Raw genomic sequence first — 17,240 nt, forward strand, 5'->3', positions numbered from 1 at the left:
TTACGGTGTTGCCAGGCTGGTGTCAAGGTCCTGGGCTCAAATATTCCTGACTCAGCCTCCTGAGTAGCTGGGAATACAGGCTCAGAGCCAGAATCACAAGACTTTATCACACCCACTTGATACATTGCAACAGAGAATTTATGGCCACCAAGCCCAAAATGCTACATGACCCTGACAGGAAAAAAAAATTGCCAACGCCCGTCTTGGCCTTGTGCCAGGATTTGCTGTACTGCTGGCCTTTACTCTGGCTTCCCTGGGCTCCCTCCTTACACTGAGCCTCTGGGTAGCGGCCAAGAACGTTAAGATCTGGGTTCCAACGCTGACTTGGGAAAGTTGCTTGTCCCCACTCTGTCCCTCACTTTCCTCCGCTGTGCAGTGAAGATAAAAAAGCTGGGCTGTAACCGAGACAAGCAAGAGGTAAGACGTGGAAAAGCACTCAGCCACGCGCTCGTAGTCATCTTGTCTGTCTCCACGCGTTTCCTGAGCAAGCGCCAGAGCTGGCACCGCCGCGCCGCAGGGACCAAGGGCCGAGTTAAGCCTGGGAGCGAAGGGGCGCTGGGGCCCGGATGCCTCACGCCGGAGGCGGTGCCGCGCGGTGGTCAGTCACCTAGCCGCGGGCGTGGCGGGACAGGGCGTGGCGAGGCAGCGTTTCCGCCTGCGGGAGGCAGCGCCAGGCCGCTCGCCGGCGCCTGGCACGGGTCAGTCGGCAAGCCGCGCCCTCAGCTGCCGCTCGCGCGGCCAGCCGAGGAGGGCCATGGAACTGGAGATGGAGCTGCTGCTGCAGAAGGCCCGCGAGAACGTGGAGGCGGCGCAGAGCTACCGGCGGGAGCTGGGCCAGCGACTGCAGGAGGCGCAGAGGCAGGTCGGAGAGCCGGGCCGAGGGAGGGCGCGGGCGGGGACGCTGAGGGCGCCGAGGGCTCGTTCTGGCGGTGACAGTGCCCGAAAACTTGGGCCGGGAAGGAGAGGCTTTGAAGGCTCCCGGAGACCTGGGAGGGTCTGGGAATGAGGAGGGGAACGCTCGGGGTCTTCATGGGAAGACAAGTTTAGGGGATTGCGGGAGAGTGGGAGGAGCGCAGTGTGGGTGGCGTTAGTGTGGTTAGGCAGAGTGAAGGACCGCAGCATAATCCGAGGGATCCCAGAAGGTCATGGTGGCCGCAAAGTCAGGAAAGTGAGGGTTATTTGGGAAAACCCGAGGTAGGTAGAAATTGACATTAGACAACACGAAGGAAATATGGGACAGTGATCTGAAGAGAGCTAAAAGTGGAGAGAGAATGGGCGTTGGAAGGGAAGGACTAAGGACAGAAGGGGAAGGCGAGGGTTGAGAAATAGCGATCGTGCTAAATGAATGGGGTTAATGTGTGATCCAGAATGGATTTTTGAAAGAAATCGTTTAGAGAAATCTCACTCTAGATGGTTTAGGATTTATGGTGAAAGTTGTTGAAGGGCCAGAAGAAGGAAAATGAGTCGCTTGAGGGAAGGTATACAAATGTGAAGGTTAATGGAAAAACAGATTTAAAGAGAGGTGTGCTGAAAGGAGAAGCTAAATATCCTTTCAAGTGGTGCAGTTATCTGTTCCATGAGGAAAGAGTTATCAAAGATATAGGAAAGCTATATAGTTTCTCTGCACCCACAAGCATATTTAGAACAAGAGATAACCCACTGCTAATGGATATCCTTATTGGATAATCCTTAAGCCACTATTCACAAAAGTGCTTAATAAATGTTTTTTAAGTGATTGGGATTCCATCTGAATTTCTCTAGTCATGTGTGATATTAATATATATTGTCATGCTCATAAGTCCTGTGCGTCATAGAATCTGAAAATGGTAGAGTAGCTGTGATAACTGTGTTTGAATATTGTCATCACTAAGAATACTCAACATGCTTTGGGTTTTATGTATTTTAAAAACCCTTGTAGAGCTGGTACTGTATAGGCCAGCCATCTTTCGCATTTTAGTATCAAAACTGCTAGCAGCTTGTCGCTGGGAGTGCATGGCTGTAATCCCAGCACTTGGAAGGATCTGAGTCGAGGACAGCCTGAACTATCTAGGGAGGTCCTGTCTCAAAAAGCCAATACAGAGCTGGGGATTTAACTCAGTGGTTCCACCGCCTGCCTCAAAAGTGCAAGAACCCGAGTTCCATCCCTGGTCCAAAAAAATAAAATAAAATAAAAAAGCCAATACATAAATAAAACATAAGCCACCAAAAGCTCCCCTCCCAAACTCAACTGGGAGAAGACTCTAGATATTATTAGCCTGATTTGGTACTCTTCAGGGCCTTCCAGTGCACTCATCTGGATTTCCCTTTGAAAACATCTGGGATATCCCTCTTATTTTATTTTAATTTGAGACAGGGTCTTGTCAGGTGGTCCGGGCTGGCCTGGAACTCACGGTGATTCTCCTGCCTCAGCTTACCAAGTGCTGGGATTATAGGCATGCACCACTGTGGGCAGCATACTTCTATTTTAAAATGAAGGTTCTACAGAGCCTGCGTCACAAGTGCAAGGTCCCGAGTTTGATCCCTGGTACCAAAAAAATAAAAAAAATAAAGGTTCTGTATTTTTTTGCTTTTTTTTAGACAGGGTCGTGGTACCCAGATCAGGCTAGACTTGAACTCACTATGGAGCCCAGGCTGACCTTGACCTTGTGGCTATCCTCTTGCCTCAGCCTCTCAAGTGCTAGAATTACAGGTGTGTCCCACTGTCTTGCTGAAATTGTTTGAAAAGATATTATAACATCTCTTAATACATGACTATGTCTTAACCAGTTAAAATATCTTATACATGAGGATGACTATTGTTTAATAATATTAGTAATTAAGTAGCAGTAGAGTTGACACTAAGGAATGAGGTTAGCACATGGGAGTGGTACTTAACAAATCTCTTACGTGATAGTGGATGCATAAAAAAAGTAAGTATGAGTCCCATCCTACATAGTTTAGTTCTCAACTTTCAAACGTACGTTCTTTTAAATTTTATATCCAATAATTTAAATATAGGGCATATTTTCCTGTAATTTAGTATAGTTTAGTGTGTATTTTTTGTTTCATTTTTTTGTTTTAAAGGACGTTGTCTCAGGCTTGAAACGGAACACTAAAAGAAAATCTATCACAGTTTTCTGATGACCTTGCTTTCTGACTAGACTAATAATATAGTTCTCTTTTGTCAGCTGGAATGTGTTTTGTGCCAGTGCCAGTTACAACAGCTAATTCTAGTTGATTGTGCTTGGTTGGGTTTATAGCATAAGTCTTCTGTCAACTTGCATTTAAAGAAGGTCTGTTACAAAAAATATTATCAAAATAAGCAGCTCCTTTTGTTTGGTGGTTAGGGTATTTTTAGAGTTCCAGTCCTATTCTGAACAAATGTAAAATATATGGCTTCTTAGCCAAAGATTTTGCATGGAGAAGGATTAAAAGAGCAAAGAGTAAGGGATAGAATCCTTCATGTATATATTTTGTTGTTGTTGTTGTTGTTTGTTTTTCAAACTCAGGACCTTGTACTTGTGAGGCAGGGGTGGTGCCACTGAGCTAAATCCGAAGCTTGACATAGGATCTTGCTAAGTCCCTAAATTGCCCAGGCTGGGCTTGAACTTGTAATTCTCCACCTCAGCCTTCCAGAGTGCTGGGATTACAGCCATGTGCCACTATATCTGGCTTGTCAAATGCTTTTTTTTGTGGTACTGAGGATTGAACCCAGGGCCTCATACAAGCTTATGGTAGGCAAGTATTTTTTAACTAAGTTATCATTCCAGATTTTGATTTAAAAAAAAGAGAGAGATATAATTAACATGCCATAAACATCTTTTTTTTTGTATTAAATTCTTTTATTGGTACATTGTAGGTATACAACACAATTACATTTCTCATTGGGAATTGTACCTTTATATAATGCATCTTGGTTCTTATTTTTTCCCCATTCCTAGCCCTCCCTTCACGCCCTCCACCCTTCCCTATTTACAAAGACTTTATTTCCATTTTTTCCATTTCTCATCATTTTTTCCTTTCCCTTCTTTCCTTTCCCCTGTGCCTCCCACTACCCCTACCCCTTTGGACCTTTTCTTCCTATTTTACATTATCGATTATTCATTCTAATAATTGGTACATTTTAGGTATACAATATAATGACATTCATCATTGGAAATTTGCACCTTTACATAGTCTCTCTTGGTTCTTGTTTTTCACCCTTGCCCAGCCCTCCCTTCAACCCCTCCAGCCCTCCCTATTTACAAAAATTTTGTTCCTATTTTTTCATTTTCTCATATTAATCCCATTCCCTTCTATCCTTTCCCTTAGCCCTCCCACTTCCTTCCCCTTTGCCCCTTCCTATTTCACATAACCTATTATACATTTAGTCCTTATTTACACTTTCAGTTTCTCACACCAGAGAAACTATTCGGTATTTACACATCTGTGTCCTATTTATTTCAATTAAGAGTATTACCTCAATGTGCATCCACTTAGCTATAAATGTCTCTAATTCCTCATTTTTTATGGCTGAGTAGTACTCCATTTTATAAAAAAACCACATTTTCTTTATCCAGTCTCCAGTTGATGGGCATTTGGGCTGTTTCCAAGTTTTAGCTATTACAAACTGTGCTGCTATGAACATGGGTGTACATATATCACTGTGGTATGATTCTTTTAATTCTTTGGGGAAGATCTCCAGCAGTGGAATAGCGGGGTCAAATGGGATTTCCAGTCCTAGTTCTTTGAGGTATCTCCATACTGATTTCCACAGTGCTTGCACCAGTCTACACTTCCACCAGCAGTGGAGCAGGTTCCTCTTTCCCCACAGCCCCGCCAGCATTGGTTATTGGTTGATTTCATGATAGCAGCCGTTCTTTCTGGAGTGAAGTGGAATCTCAGCGTTGTTTTCATTTGCATCTCTTGAATGACCAGTGACGTTGAACATTTTTTCATGTATTTATTTGCTATTTCTACTTCTTTGTCTGAGAAATGTCTCTTCATTTCAGATGCCCATTTTTGGATTGGGTCTTTAAATTTGGGAGGTCTGATCTTTTTAAGTTCTTTATAGATTTGAGATAGTAGACCTTTGTCTGAGGAAGAGCAGGTGAAGATTTTTTCCCACATTGTGGATTGTCTCTTCACACTGCTGGTGGTTTCTCTTGCTGTGCAGAAGCTTTTTAATAAGAAGAGATCCCACTTGTTGATTGTTTGTGCTAGTTCACGGGCAACTGAGGTTTTGTTCATAAAATCTTTTCCTACACCGATGTCTTCAAGGGTTCTACCTGACCTCTGTTCCAACTGGTTCAGAGTTTCTATTTTAATATTTAGATCTTTAATCCATTTAGATTTTAGTTTAGTGCATGGTGAGAGATACAGGTCTAGTTTTAATCTTTGGCAAGTTGAAGCCCAGTTTTTCCAGCACCATTTATTAAAGAGGCTATCTTTCCTCCAGTGAGGGTGTTTGGCTCCTTTGTTGAAGATGAGATGGCTGAGTGTGTCTGGCGTTGTTTCTGCATCTTCTAATCTGTTCCACTGGTCCTCAAGTCTGTTTCTTTGCCAGTACCATGCTGTTTTCATCACAGTAGCTTTGTAGTAGAGTTGCAGGTTGGGGATTGTGATACCCCCTGCCATGTCTCTGTTACCTAGAATTGCTTTTGCTATTCTGGGTCTCTTCTTGCTCCAAATGAATTTTTGGATTGTTTTCTCGAGGTCTATGAAGTATGCTGCTGGGATCTCAATTGGAATTGCATTAAATCCATATAGCAGTTTTGGAAGTATGGCCATTTTCACTATATTAATCCTTCCTACCCAGGAGCAGGGGATGTCTGTCCATTTTCTGATATCATCTTCAATCTCTCTTTTCAGAGTGCCATAGTTTTCAGAGAAGAGGTCTTTGATTTCTTTCGTTAGGATGATTCCTAGGTATTTCAGTTTTTTGGATGCTATTGTGAAAGGAATTATTTGCCCTATTTCTCTCTCAGTGAGTCTGTCATTCGTGTAGAGGAAAGCTATTGATTTTTGTGTGTTGACCTTGTAACCAGCTACTTGACTGAATTTGGTTATTAAGTCTAGAAGACTTTTGGTGGAGTTCTTGGGGTCTTCTCTATAGAGTATCATGTCATCTGCAAATAATGACAATTTGACTTCTTCATTACCTACCTTTATTCCTTTTATTTCTTTCTCTTGTCTCATTGCCGTGGCTAATGTTTCCAGAACTATATTGAACAAGAGTGGTGATAGTGAACATCCTTGTCTTGTTCCTGATTTTAGTGTGAAGGATTTCAGTTTGTGACCATTTAGTATGATATTGGCTGTTGGTTTTTCATAGATGGCTTCTATCAGTTTGAGGTAGAGACCATCTATTCCAATTTTTTGTAGGGTTTTTATCATAAATGCATGTTGGATTTTGTCAAATGCTTTTTCTGCGTCTATGGAGATAATCATATGGTTTTTGTCCTTGGCTCTGTTGATATAGTGTATTACATTAATTGATTTTCGTATATTGAACCATCTCTGAATCCCTGGGATGAATCCCACTTGATCAGGGTGTATGATCTTCTTGATGATCTTCTGCATTCTGTTTGCCAGTATCTTATTAAGGGTTTTTGCATCTATGTTAATTAGTGAGATTGGCCTATAGTTCTCTTTTTTAGTTGGGTCTTTCTCTGCTTTGGGGATCAAGGTGATGCTTGCTTCCAGGAATGAATTTGGGAGTATTGCTTCCCTTTCCATTTCATTGAAGAGTTTAAACAGTAGTGGCAGCAGTTCCTCTCTAAATGTCTTGTAGAATTCAGCAGTGAAGCCATCAGGGCCCAGGTTTTCTTAGGTGATAAGTTTTTAATTACGTTTTCAATTTCATTGGTTGATATTGGGTTGTTCAGAATTTTTAGGTCTTCTTCATTCAACTTTGGTAATTCATATGTATCTAGGAATCTGTCCATTTCTTCTGTGTTGTCTATCTTATTGGCGTATAGGTTCTGGAAGTAGGTATTGATCATCTGGATTTCTGCTGGGTCTGTTGTAGTTTCACCCTTTTTATTCCTAATTGCATGGATTTGGGCCTTTTCTTCCCTTTTTCTGACAAGGTTGACTAAAGGTTTATCAATTTTGTTGATTCTTTCAAAGAACCAACTCTTGGCTTCATTGATTTTTTTGTATCGTTCTCTTAGTCTCCATTGCATTGATTTCTCCTCTGATCTTTATAATTTCTTCCCTTGTATGAGCTTTGGGGTTGTCCTGCTCTTCTTTTTCTAGAAGCTTGAGGTTCAGCATCAGGTTGTTTAATTGGGCTCGTTCTGTTTTCCTAATATGTGTATTCACTGCTATGAATTTCCCTCATAAGACTGCTTTCATTGTGTCCCATAGATTCTGATATGTTGTATTGTCATTGTCATTTAATTGAAGGAACTGTCTGATTTCTTCTTTAATTTCCTCTGTGACCCATTGGTTATTCAGAAGTGTGTTGTTCAATTTCCACATGTTTATGAAATTTTTTGAGTTTCTTTTGCTATGGAACTCCAATTTCATTGCACTATGGTCTGATAATATACAGGGGATAACTTCAATTCCTTTGCACTTACTTAAACATGTTCTATGTGTGAGTATGTGGTCTATTTTGGAGAATGACCCATGTGCAGCTGAGAAGAATGTGTATTCTGATTTTGTGGGGTGGAAGACTCTGTAAACATGTGTTAAGTTCATTTGTTCAAGCGTTTGATTGAGTTCTAGTATTTCATTACTTATTTTTAGTCTAGTTGATCTATCTATTTGTGACAGTGGGGTGTTGAGGTCCCCCACTACAATTGTATTAGTGCATATATGGCTTTTCATGTCTGTTAGTATTTGTTTTATATAGTTGGGTGCACTAGTGTTTGGTGCATAGATATTTATGATTGTCATCTCTTCCTCTTGGATTCTTCCCTTTACAAGGATGTAGTGTCCTTCTTCATCTCTCTTAATTAGTGTTGGTTTGAAATCTACTTGATCTGCCAAGAGGATAACTACTCCTGCTTTTTTTCGGGTTCCTGTTGCATGCAGTATTGTTTTCCACCCTTTAACTTTCAGTCTATGAGTTTCCTTTTGAATTAAGTGTGTTTCTTGTATGCAGCATATTGTTGGATTTTGCTTCTTGACCCATTCTGCCAGTCTATTTCTTTTGATTGGTGAATTGAGACCATTAACGTTGATGGTTATAACTGAAACGTATTGACTTCTCATTGCCATGACTTTTTCTTTTTGTTGGGTTCTCCCCCTTTACATTTAATTTCTTGTCATGCCAGTTGGGTTCATTCTGCTTTGCTTCCTGGGGTTGTGATCCTCAATGTCTGTTCCTAGGCTATTGTGTAAAATTCTTTGGAGTGCTGGTTTGGTATTCATGAAGTTCCTAAGGTGCTCTTTGTCATGTAAGTATCTTATTTCTCCATCCATTTTGAAAGATAGTTTTGGAGGGTACATCAATCTGGGTTGGAGGCTGTTTTCTTTTAGGGCTTGGAATATGTCATTCCAAGCTCTTCTTGCCTTGATGGTTTGTGTTGAGAAGTCTGCTGTGATTCTGATGGGCTTTCCTTTGTATGTGATTTGTTTCTTTTCTCTGACTGCTTGGAGAACTTTGTTCTTCTGTTGTGTTTCTGGAATCTTAATAATTATATGCCTATGTGTAGATTTTTTTTGATCAAGGCTATTTGGAGTCCTATATGCCTCACTTATCTGTATGTCAAGCTCTTTTCCCCTGCTTAGGAAGTTTTCTGCCATTATTTCTGTGAAGAGATTTTTTATGTCATCTGCACTCTCTCCTCTTTCTTCATTGAGCCCAATCAATCTTATGTTATTCTTTTTTGCATCATCTAGCAGCTGCTGGATTGATTTCTCATGTTCCCTTATAATTTTGAAGCAATTTTTCTTTTCCTGGTCACTAATTGCAATCTTATCTTCTATATCTGAAATTCTGTCCTCACACTGGCTCATTCTGCTGTGTAGACTTTCAATGAAGTTTTTCATGTCCTGGAAATCTGTTTGCATCTGTTTTATGGATTCCATTTGTTTCTTATGTTGGGATTCCATCATGTTCCTCAGCTCCTCTCTAGATTTATTAATCATGTCTTGCACTAGGGACACAATTTCTCCTGTTATCTGAGAAATTATTTCTGATTTCATTTTTTCCAGATCCCCTTTTGTTGCCAGTTCAGTGGGTCCAGGTGGTTGAGTATCAGAGAGTTCCATCTCATTTCCCTTTGGGATTGCTGTAGGTGATCTGGAAGTCTGGTTTTGAGACTTAATTATGTGTTTTCTCATTTCAACTGGGGCAGGGGGCTGTTAGCACCTGCTCGGATTACCTCCTCTGAGCTGGGTGAGGTGGGACAGGGGCCGGGAGCAGCGGTAGGGATGGTGACCCCAAAGCCCTTTCCTGTGGGCTGGGAGCAGCGGGAGGGATGGTGGCCGGGAAACCCCTTCCTCTGGACCAGGAGCAGTGGGATGGTGGCTCAGAAGCCCCTCCCTCTGGGCCGGGAGCGGTGGGAGGGATGGTGGCCCGGAAGCCCCTTCCTCTGGGCCAGGAGCAGCGGGACAGAAGGTGGCCCCAAAGCCCTTTCCTCTGGGCTGGGAGCAGCCGGAGGGATGGTGACCGGGAAGCCCCTTCCTCTGGACCAGGAGCAGTGGGACGACGGCTCAGAAGCCCCTACCTCCGGGCCGGGAACAGTGGGACTCAGTACCTTGGTCTGGTGGTCTGGTGTCCTCAGCGCCTTGGTAATGTGGAATCAGGTGGCTGCCTGTCTGCAGTGGGGTGATTAGGTGTCTTCCGCGTGACTCAGGACCTCGGTAGGGCGTGCACAGACCTGCCTGTCTGCAGCGGGCTGATTCGGTGTCTTCCGCGTGACCTTTTTTTTTTTTTTTTTAAGACAGGGTCTCGCTGTGTAGTTCAGGCTGGCCTTGAACTCACTATGGAGCTCAGGTTAGCCTCAAACTCATGGCAGTCCTCCTGCCTCAGCCTCCTGAGTACTGGGATTACAGGTGTGCACCACCACACCTGGCTGAACTTCGTGTTTTTAAAGTATACATTTCTGTGATGTTTTTTAGTGTATTTACAAAGTTGTTAACCATCATCACTGGCTAATTCCAGAACATTTTCACTTTCACCCCTCAACACCCTCCCCCAATACTCCATTCCTCTTAGCAATCAGTCTCACCAGCCCCCAGCAACCACTGAGAACTACTTTCTGTCTGTATGGATTTGCCTATTCTGGACATTTCATATAAATGGAATCGTATAATATTTAGCTCTCATAATTGACATCTTAGACTTAGTATGTTTACATGGTTCATCTAAGTGGTAGCATACATCAGTACCTTAATCCTTTTATAGCTGAATACTATATGTGGTGTGGATATACTACATTTTGTTAAGTCATTCATCAATTGCTAGATATTGGGGTTATTTCTATGTTTTGACTATTATGAATAATGCCACTGTGAATATCTATATATACATTTTTGTGACCATGTTTTTAATTTTTTTTAGAATATACCAGCAAATTACTAGGTCATATGATAACTCTGTTTAACCTGTGTTTAACCTTTTAGGAATTCTTGGCATACTTTTTATCTTTTCTTTTATTTCTTTTCCTTTAAAAATCTCTCTCATCTGGGCATGGTGGTGCTCAGGAGGCTGAGGCAGGAGGACTGCCCTGAGTTCAAGGCCAGCCTGGATGAGACCCTGTCTCAAAAAACAAACAAACAAACAAACACAAAAATCTCTCATAAAAGCTGGAGGTGGTTGTACTTGCTTGTAATCCCAGCACTATGGGGGATAAGGCAGGAGGATTCCAAGTTTTAGCCTAGCCTAGGCAATTTAGTGACTTAGTGAGACCCTGTCCCAAAATAAAAAAGGACTGGGGATGTAACTCAGGGTGAAGGGCTTGGGTTAAATTGCCAGTCCTGGGAGGGAAAAAAAACCCTCATAAAATTTGTCTCATGTTAAGAAATCATGTGTGTGAAAGTCTAGAAGGATGAAAATTGAAAATCATTTAAAGTTATTCTGTCAAAAACAACTAACAAGCAGCAGTTTTGCCTCTGTGGTTAAGTTTAGGCCCTCCCCTGTGTTTTCAGAGAAAAGGAAGTTCTGTGTAGGAATGCAAGGGTTGTCTCGTCTGTGTTACTGTTAGATAAGCTAAGGGCTAGAGAGAGGTTTGTTGCATTCAGGAAATCAGATAATGTTTAGAGCCAGCATGTCCTCATGTTGAAATCATTAAGGGTACAGTAATTGTCTATAGCTCTCTGGAATCCTTGGTGCTAAGATGTAAATACCGAAGAAATTAACTCCCACTCTTTAAATATTTATTTGTTCATTCACTCAGTAAATACTTACTGGGCGTCAGAGGTACTTCTAGGTACAGTATACTGTGGAAACAGGCTGCTGCTTTCCAGTGTTTACTCTTCACCTTGTCTGGTAATTAGGTTATCACCCCTAAAAATAAAAATAAAGGGCCGGGGATTTAGCTCAGTGGTTTCGCTGCCTGCTGCGCAAGCACAAGAACCTGAGTTCGATCCCCAGTACCAAAAATAAAAATAAAAATAAGAAAAATACAAGTTCTTGGATATTTCTTTTTAGATTTTACTTCCAGTGTGTTTTCATTACTTGCCCTATTTCTACGGCATTGGCGTTTCTCCTGGTTGTAAGTAGAAATGGTAGGTCAAATGCATGTCAAGTGTCCACTCTAGGATGCCAGTCTGGGGCTTGGTCCTTAGGCTTTGCAGACCCAGAATCTCTATCTTTCTATATTACTGAAGGAAAATTAGCTTGAAGTACTAGAGATGCCTACAGTGAGAAATGCCAATATTTTGGTCTGTGTATAGTTAGAGTTCATTCTATTACATGAATGTCGTGTTCCTTTTAGTAATATGATTCTGTGTCTCTCTGGACAGTGACAAAAGGGAGTCTTTGCTTACTCAGAGTAAATGGTCAGATCATGGTAAGTAAGTGAGGTACTGTTTGGTGTGAGGGCCCTCCCAATTCTGGCCAGTGCTACCCCTTAGATCAGTGATGGTGAACCTTGTAGAGCTTGTGGTGATACAAACAGCCCTCTGTACCACATGTGCTGTAGGTTCGCCCCCACTACCTTAGATTCTTGAGACTGCAAGTGTCTCTGTGAGCAGCAGGGCATCACCTGGAGCTTGTGCAGAACGCACACAGTCTCAGGCTCCACCCCAGACCCACCGGGATCAGAACCTGTACTTGAGCAAGACAAGTGTGATATGTATGTACGTTAAAGATTGAGGCACACTGCCATTGTCCTTCCATCAGCTCTTTACTTACTTCTGTGGTTTAGACCAGTGATGGTTAATCTTTTAGAGCATTCAGTGATAACAAATAGCCCACTGTGGCATGAGTGCCATAGGTTCGCCACCACTAGTTTAGACTAATACAGTCAGCTGGGTGTGGTGGCACATGCCTTAATTCCAGCACTCAGCAGGCCAAGGCAGAACTCATTGGTGTGAGTTCGAAGCCAGCCTGAACTACTTAGTGAGACCCTGTTAAAAACAAAAATGAGGGCCGGGGATTTAGCTCAGTGGTTCCACTGCCTGTCTCGCAAGCACAAGGACCTGAGTTCCATCCCCAGTACCAAAAACCCCCCAAAAACAAAAATGAAAATAACAACAAAACCTGAAAACCAAAAACTTAACAGTGTGTCTTCATAAATTGCTGTGATTTATCCTCAAGATTAAAATGTTTGAAATATTATACATTTGTTTGTTAGATAGTAATGCAAAGACGTACAAATGGATAACTGATCATCTCAAATCAGTGCTTGTTGTTAATATCTGTAATGTGGCCATTTGGTTTCCCATAATATTTTGTTTTCTTTTTTTCCTTTTCTTCTCTCTGTGTGTGTGTGTGTGTGTTGTGTGTGTGTGTGTGTGTGTGTGTGTGTGTGCGAGAGAGAGAGAGAGAGAGAGAGAGAGAGAGGGGACAGGATTTCAAAACACAACATACTAAAATCTGGGACATATGTAGAACTCAGTGAAGGAAAAAAAAAGTTATTTCAGAAAACCAAGACAGGAAGTCTTAGTAGCTTAGCAAAGAAAAGAAAACTGTTATTGCTCCTTTTATCTCTCACTTCCCCTTCTGTTACCCATTTTCAAAACAGTACAAAAATCTGTTTGAAGGTAATTTGTTGCAGTAGAAGCACTTAAAATCTGCCTGTTATAGTATCCTAAGAAAAGGTTAACCAAGAACAAAAAAATTAAATAACTTTAAAATAGTTTATAATTCTACCACTTTTAGACATCTGTTGTATTTTTTTTTTTTTTTGGTACTAGGGATCGAACTTGGGACCTTGCACTTGCGAGGCAGGCAGCAGCACCACTGAGCTATATCCCCAGCCCTGTGCTGTATCTTTCTATGCATATTATTTTGCAAACTTGAAAGAAATATTTGCAACTTTGTATCTAATTTTTTTCTTCTAGTTAGCTTTATAAGTATTTCTCAAGAATATTTTCAAGGGCTCAGGTTGTAGCTCAGTGACAGAATGCTTGCTGAGCACTCTGGTTCTGATCACCACTATAGGGGAAAAAATTAGAATATTGCATAATTTTTAATGCAGAGGTGAATAGAGTCTATCACCTAGAGACTTAGGAAGCATTTGGTGGTGGTAGGCTGAAAGATATTGACTTCCAAAATACTGGAAGCAAAACTTGGCAAGCAAGTTTGCAAACAATACTAAGTAATTGCAATCAAGAAGTGAAGGGATGAGCTGCAGATATCTTTGTGTGCAAAAGATATATATCTACACATAATTACATTGGTTTTTCAGTTTCTTTTCACAAATTGTCTTTAAATGTGACACTCTGAAAGCCGCTTGTTGAGTCCAAAACTCAGTTGAAATATAAAAGGAGATCAAGAATTGAAACAAGGCCGGGAATTTAGCTCAGTGTTTCCAGGGCCTGCCTCGTAAGTGCAAGGTCCTGAGTTTGATCCCCAGTACAAAAAACAAACAAAAAAAAGAATTGAAACAAGCGTTCTGAATCAATAGTTAAACTGTTAGTTAAAAAGTGTGTGCCCTGAGAAGGTGGTGCATGCCTATAATCCCAGCTGTTTAGGACACTGAGGCAGAAAGATCACAAATACAAAGCCAGCCTGCAGTTTAGCGAGAGTCTGTCTCAAAATAAAAATAAGCATTAGGGATATACCCAGCACTCCCTGGGTTCATTCTCCACTACCAGCTCCCTCAGTGTGTGAATGTCATTGAGGTATATTTCTGTGTGCAGATATTTTTTCAATGTAGATTATAATGCTTATATAATTTTAATAGGCAAGAACTATTCTTGTTACCAGAAGCCTGGTAAACATGATAATTTCTCATCTAAAAAGCTGAACAAATGTAGGGCAACCTTTTATTATTGAGGGCTATCAGTGAATCACTAATATTTGCAGTATTTGTGCCTGTTATTCATGAGATCTAGTGAAATTTGGCTTTCTTGATCTTCAGTTTCTTATCTGTAAAATGAAGATAAAGCTAGTGTGTGTTTTACCTGACCAACACAAGAATTAAAGAAGCAGATTTAAAATGCTTAGCACAATGCCTACGACATAGGACATTCTTAATTAATATTAGCCATAATAATAAACCACTAGATATTATTGTTTTTCAAGATGGCATCTACTTCTCCAATTGCCAACTTATTCTTTAAATGTCTCCCACTCTCTTTCCCAGTAGAATGCCCTTTCTGAGTTCTGATGGCAGTTTGTGGCTGTCCCACTTATGTAAGAATTTGATACATTTCATGCACGCAGCTATCTTTCTTAATAAAATGAGCTTCTGAGGTCAGGACTGTGCCTTATTTATCTTTATAGCCCCAATTCCTGGCATATACTGGACTCCGTAAGCATTGAACGAGTGCCTTTATAAATGTGGGTGCAATTTTGCAGACCTCCTTTTTAGATTGTCTGTCGTCTTGATTATACACACCCTATTCATTAATGCAATTAATCAAGAATTATGTTTTATCATTTGGTTTGGTTATCTCACTGCATAATAAACTGTGCCAAAGCCTGATACCTTAAAACTGTTTTATTTGCTTACAGTTCTGGAGGTGTCTGGGCTGATTAGGCAGTTCTCCTGGTTTTGGTTGACACACTCTTGTGGTTGCGTTCAGATGGCAGCTGAGGCTGGAGTGTTCAAGACAGACAGAACGTTCACTTACGTGTTTGGAGCCTTAGTGTTAGCAGGACTCAGTTGCTAACGGAAGGATCTCCCTCTCTTTTTACTTCTCTGTCCCCTTCCTTTTCTCTTCTCTTCTATCTCCTTTTCTCCCTCTTTCTTTTCTCCTTCTTTCTTTCCCCCTTTTTCTCCCCTTCCAGTTATCTCTGCTAGGATAGCCATACTACTTTCATGGTGGCTGAGGGCCCCCAAAAGCACAAAAGCAGAAGTTGCAGGCGGTCCTAAGACTGAGGCCTGAACCTGGCCTGCCATTTTCACTGTACTGCTATGTACATGTGACTGTGCTGCTGGTCAGTCCCAGCTCAGATTCTATGGGAGTGAACTAGGGAGCCTACCAAAGCATACTATATAGTAATTTTTCTCTTTGTAATCTTTCAAGTAAGCTGTTTTGTTTGTTTTGTTTTGTTCTTTGGTACTGGGGATTGAACCTAGGGCCCTCACACTAAGCTACATTCTGATCTGAATCAGTCCTCCTCCCTTATTTCCCTTATTTAAAATTTTTTTACCAAAATTCTTTCTTTCTTTTCTTTTCTTTTCTTTTTTTTTGTTAACGGGGATCGAACTTGGGACATTGCACTTTCGAGGCAGGTGGTGGAACCACTGGGCTAAGTCCCTGGCCCCTTTATTTAAAATTTTTGAGACAGGGTCTTGGTAAGTTGCCCAGTCTGGGCTCAAATTTGCCATTGTCCTTTTTCAGCTGCTCAGAGTTAACCACTCCCCATCTGGGAGCTGAACTTGAGGCCTCACATGTGCTAAGCAATCACTCTGCTACAGCACTGGATCCCCAGCCCAGAAGTGTCTTAAATCAGGTTCTACCTAGGTTTTACGACTTTTTAGTACTACACTCTAAAGGAGAACATGTCAGTCATATTGGTTTGGCAGTTTGTAAAATAAATATTCCCAAGGCTTTTGAGTGGCTTATATTGATAGGTGGCATTTTGTGAGTTCATCATCCTGTTAAAACTTTATTTTTTGGGGGTTTTTTTGGTACTGAGGATTGAACTCAGGTCCTTGCGCTTGCGCAGCAGGTGGTGAAACCACTGAGTTAAATCCCTGGCCCTAAAAGATTTTTTTTTTTTTTTTTTTTTTGTACCGGGGATGGAAGTTGGGTCCTTGTGCTTACAAGGCAGGTGGCGGAACCACTGAGCTAAATCCCCGGCCCTAAAACTTTAAAAACAGTTACTTTGGGGCTGATTCAGCTGCAGTGGAAACTTTGTTAAGTAAGTTTTAATTGTTACAATAGAAGTTTTAGTGGAAAATGAGATCAGAACATGATGACTCGATATAAAAATGTATATTACAGTTTCCTTTTTGAGTCCTTGACTTGTTCCTGTTTTGTATTCTTTTTAAGTCTACTTTGTTACGAACTACCAGAGTTGAAAAAAACACAAAAAACCCAAACTACCAGAGTTTTTGCTGTAGATGACAAGGTAGCATTTGGGGGTGATGGTTAGTAACCTCACAAAGCTTTATGCAGGGGCAAGAAATACATAATGGAAGTGTCTTCAGCCAACACACTACATAATTTACAGGATTTCCTAGGAATTCTTTAAAATGGGATATCTAGAGCTGGGCGTGGTGGTGCATGCCTGTAGTCCCAGCACTTGGGAGGCTGAGGTGGGAGGATCCCTGCAAGTTTGAGGCCAGCCTGGGCTACATAGTTTAGGGGCAGCCTGAACTACAAAGGGAGACCCTGCCTCAAAAAACAAAAACAAAAAACACCCCCCAAAATAAAAATAGGATCTCTAAGTAGCAAACAACAGTGTGATCAGAAGATCATGGTTCTTGAAGTCAGACTGTTTTGGGCAATGTGAAGCCTTGGGTAAAATTACTTCTTGGAACTCCATTCTTTAACCCTAAACAATGCGGACTCTTTTCTAGGAGTTGTGAAAATTTAGTGAGGTGATGAAGAATACATTGGACCATTGATACCAAATAAAAAATGAGGAAATTCACTCCAGAGTAAAGTCTTCTTTTTAAAATCAGTTTCATAAAGCCAAGCAAATGAACTTGATTAGTTACCTGGTTGTGTTAAAGGTGACTGAACTTTAAAATTATGAATTA

At 41.3% G+C, this 17,240-nt stretch overlaps 1 protein-coding gene across 4 annotated transcripts in view; it reads left to right on the forward strand.

Moving 5' to 3' along the window:
• The first annotated feature begins 562 nt into the window (after positions 1–562).
• Positions 563–17,240, forward strand: part of Znhit3 (zinc finger HIT-type containing 3) — a 38,183-nt gene continuing 21,505 nt past the window's right edge. For 2 of the 4 annotated variants that reach the window (XM_087191460.1, XM_087191461.1), the window contains exon 1: positions 642–862. The gene's annotated coding sequence lies outside the window, so the exon portion shown is untranslated. Of the gene's footprint in view, positions 863–17,240 lie in introns of all 4 variants that reach the window. The other 2 variants (XM_087191459.1, XM_087191462.1) reach the window with 2 other exon arrangements.

Source organism: Heterocephalus glaber, unplaced genomic scaffold, assembly GCF_053883595.1.
Source record: "Heterocephalus glaber isolate CG9 unplaced genomic scaffold, H.glaber_assembly_v1.0 deba00001564, whole genome shotgun sequence".
Lineage (NCBI taxonomy): Eukaryota > Metazoa > Chordata > Mammalia > Rodentia > Bathyergidae > Heterocephalus > Heterocephalus glaber.